Raw genomic sequence first — 4,124 nt, 5'->3', positions numbered from 1 at the left:
TTCAAAATATTAAGTAATGTCTTTTGCTTCTTTCTTTTTTTTTCCCCTTCTCTTTTCCCAATGAGTTATGGAGAGATTTGTCATTTCAAATGTTTTGGTATTTTATAAATTTGTATTTTATTTCTAAAGTTATGAGAAGTGTCTTTACTAACCATGGTTAAACATTTATAAATAGATTCTTAAATAAATTTAAAATATTCAGTTATTAATATAAACAGAATGAGAGAGTGTTATTACTTATTACCCCAAATATATTTAATAAGGTCACCTTAAAAAAAAAATTATCTCGCGTAATGCCCGGGTCTGTAACTAGTTTATATAATAACTAATAGCCGAAACCTTTGATTTTTTGTTGATCATGTTTTATTGCGCCACATGGTTACACAAATTACTACCACATTTACATTTAAAAACACCAAAACATTGTGCCTTTTTATTAAGTGAAATAAGAGTAACGTTTCAGTACTATTTTTTGCTACTGTTGTGTTCAATTGCACTATTCGAGAGGGTAGTTATCTATACTATTATCTATACTATTATTTAAGGGGCTTCACTTGTTTGGATTCCTCATTTTTTTAGTTCAAAAATATCCCTACACCCCTATGTTTAAGTAGAGACAAAACTAATGGATAATCCAGTAAAAATGCAACTCTAACTTCCACTAAAACATTGCCTTAAAAATAGGGTAATTCTCCTATTAATTTTCAAATTGATTTATTCACTTATAAATTAGATTTTCAAAATAAAGATTATATATATATATATATAAAATAAAAATAAAAAACACAGTTTTTTTTTTACAAAATAGGACCTGAGGCTAGTAAATTTTACACCTTTCCTAATAAGTTTCAGTTTATATCTCTCAAAAATAAGAAATAAAAAACTTCTGATTCTTCACCCTAGGCACCCCTCTCTCTGTACGTTACTAATTAGCAAGATATCGCACCATCCTGCTAACAGGGGTAGTTACGAAATTTTTATGCTTATATATTTCTTTCCAAAAAAAAAAAAAAAAACCACTTCTTTCTTATTACTTTGTATGTACACTCCTTGAGGAGAATTTCTCCATGCAAGCATTTTTGAAAAGCCCCCCAAATTGAAAATCCTACGAACCCACGGCCACACGCATAAAACTTTGCTCTTCAATTGCGACCTTTCTCTCTCACTCCAGTCTCTATCCCCAACAACCCATAAAATCCAACTGCCCATTTGCAAGAATCATAAGATTAATCAATAGTCACAACTTCAACCATTGATCTTCTCTATTTGCCAATGTGGTGGGTTTGTTATTGTTCTTCGAGGTACGCTCGCTTTTCTCTAAATGTATGCTCTTTCTCTATTCTTTGAATTTATGTTGTTTATTGCGTTTCATTTTTTCCTTTTTTTTTATTTATTTTATTTTATTATTTTTCTACCTTTTGAATTTTTCTCCCTAACCCTTCTCGGGTGAATTGCCTATAAATCTCTACCTATTTTAAGTTTCTAACGATCTCCTTTTTCAGAAGTCAGAGGCATGTATTATCTCCCCTTCAAATATTTGAGTTAAAGAAATGCCAGATTTAAAGGAGATTTTGCTTTTGCATGTCAATTCCCAATTATTAAGACTATGAATTCTGGAGCAAAGCAAATGAGGATAGCTTCAATTAACGATATACGTCTTAACACAACTGCAGGTCCTGTTTTATCAAATTGTATTGTTTCTCTTTCTTCTAATCCCCCATTAAGTTATGCATTAAAATATGAACTTTGATAGTTTTAGTGACATGTAATGCAGCATCAAAATTGATTAAAAAATTTAATTGATTTAAAAAAATTATGTGTCCTGTTTTATTTGGGTCCAATTTCTTTGTCATATTTGTTCCCTTTAAGAACAAAGAAGGGTTTGGGGAAATGTTTATAGATTTTATTAATCAGAACCTATATGCTCCTCATATTCATACTAATTAATTCATCTAAGAAGACGTACTTTGTATTTTACAGATGTCAATTGAATTAATATGTATGGTTTTATGCCTATGCCAGTTTATGTTTATAGATTTTATTGATCAGAACCTCTATGCTCCTCATATTGATACTAATTAATTCATCTAAGAAGACGTACTTTGTATTTTACAGATGTCAATTGAATTAATATGTATGGTTTTTTTTTTTTTGATAAGTAATAAGATATATTGATATCAAAAGGGAAAGACCCTAGTACACAGGGAGTGAACAAGGAGCCAAACAGATCAAACACAAAAATCGCAAGAATCTAGGAAAAAATTAATATGTATGGTTTTATGCCTATGCCAGTTTAGGAATGGCTTTTCCAATTAGGGCATTCTTGTGCTTCATTTCGAAACAATTGAGGTTATATATTAACTTTAATCCTTTTTGTTAAATCAATTGTTGTGTTGTAATGCTTGAACAAAATTTTGACACGTGGAAGTTATGGTTATTTATGTTTTCTACGTTTCTGTTTTAGCTTTGCTTGAAGCTTCAAGAAAGGTTAATTTTAAAGATTTCTTAAGAAAAGGCTTGCATCTGGAAGGTATAATTTTATCTTTTCCTCCTTGTGGGATCTAAACATATTTTTTTTATAGGTTCTGTTTACATGGTTATGGCATAGGTTCTTATGCTTTAAGGTAGAAAACAAATATTTTTAGTAATCAACAAAGTGCCATAAGATAAGGAGGTGACATATTTTTTTATATGAAAAAAAAATATAGAGAAATTGTTGTAGCAAGAGTCTTAATGGCAACTTAAGTTTGTTTATTAAAAAGATTTTTTTCTTTTTCTTTTTCTTTCAAGAAACAGATTGAACTTTGGTAAGATACAGTTTTATTTAATTAAATTCATAGAAACCATTGTTTGCCTTGCCTTTATATTTTTGTATGATGTTCTTTCAGTTTTGTTTACGAAGTTCGTCTACAAAACTTTCTACAAGTGAATTAATAGAGAGATTGAAAAATTAATTTGAAACTTAAGCAAACATATGACCTAAAATTTATTTTTTGTTCAACTTATCTATCATTCCCATATTTGATAAAATAGAGAATTAGGAGCCTTATTAAAAATCTGAAAGGATTATCAAATAGTCATAATACAACTGTAGGATAGTTTATGTACCTTAAATTTGGTTCTCGACAATCCATTTGTTTCTTTAATTCGGTTTTGATATTACGTTATGAGATTCCAAAAGTGTTGAGACTAGGATTTGTTTTAAGTTTCAATTTTAAGTAGAAGTTAAGTCTAATCTTGATGTCAGATATGTATTCTTGTATGATTAATTTTCTTTACTTTTAGATGAGTTGCATGAGTTGCATGTGGCTGATTAATAATCTTTCTCTAAATGTATGTCTTAAATAATTATATATACGATCAAAGTGTATTCTCAAGTGGTATTGTGAGTAGTACCTTTTGCTTCCAATATGTTTTCCGTGATTTCTTTATTTCAAAATTTTCTTTCTTTTTTGGATTTCAGGAAACAAAGGTTTCTTCTCACAAAAGCATGCAAGAGGAAGTCGTCCCTACACAGTAGTTCAAGGTTGTTAACTAAAGGTTCAATTGTACAAATAAGTTATACAAAGTTAGAGGTTGTTTTCAACTTCGTACGTGGGTAGAACAAAGCAATCAAATTTCTCATTTTGATGTACTGTTTTAAGAGATTTGAGCTTTTTATAGGGATTTGAACTTCTATAATTACTCACGTATTTTTTAACATTCTTAAAAATAAATAAATGACATTATTTTAGAACTTAGTTTTAGTAGTTCTTCCGTGCATCGCACGGGTTAGCGACTAGTAACTAATATAGCTGAAACATTTGACTTTTTATTGACCGCGTCTCATTGCGCCACATGGCTACATAAATTAATGCCACATCTACCATTAAAAACATCATCAGTTGTGTCTTTTCGAGATCTTAACTTATGGTTTAGTTCAATTTTGTTTCAAAAAACCTTTTAAGTTTTAACTATAAATAACACAAAAAGCTCTCAAACAGATTCTATTCTTAAAATTTAAAAAAAAAAAAAAAAATCCTGCAAGAGAGAAATGATTCGAACTAGAAGGGTCACCAGTGTGGTGCCAACCATCAAGCCTCCGATGATAAAGTCAAATGACTAAAAAGAATAACTAAGAGCTT

General features: G+C 29.5%; 1 long non-coding RNA gene across 2 annotated transcripts; it reads left to right on the top strand.

The window, feature by feature from the left end:
* Positions 1-1,072: 1,072 nt before the first annotated feature.
* On the top strand, positions 1,073-3,718 carry LOC112030781 (uncharacterized). Of its 2 annotated transcripts, XR_010629932.1 has the most exons (4): positions 1,073-1,301; positions 1,503-1,673; positions 2,465-2,530; positions 3,464-3,698. It is a non-coding gene; the product is annotated as an uncharacterized LOC112030781 (long non-coding RNA). The 2 variants fall into 2 exon arrangements; XR_010629933.1 differs by lacking the exons at positions 1,073-1,301; positions 1,503-1,673 and adding an exon at positions 2,294-2,349 and having other exon boundaries at positions 3,464-3,718.
* Positions 3,719-4,124: the final 406 nt, after the last annotated feature.

Source organism: Quercus suber, unplaced genomic scaffold, assembly GCF_002906115.3.
Source record: "Quercus suber isolate HL8 unplaced genomic scaffold, Cork oak 2.0 scaffold_122, whole genome shotgun sequence".
NCBI classification, from domain to species: Eukaryota; Viridiplantae; Streptophyta; class Magnoliopsida; order Fagales; family Fagaceae; genus Quercus; species Quercus suber.
Note: the sequence above shows the minus strand (reverse complement) of the source record. Positions and strands in the feature narration are given on the sequence as shown.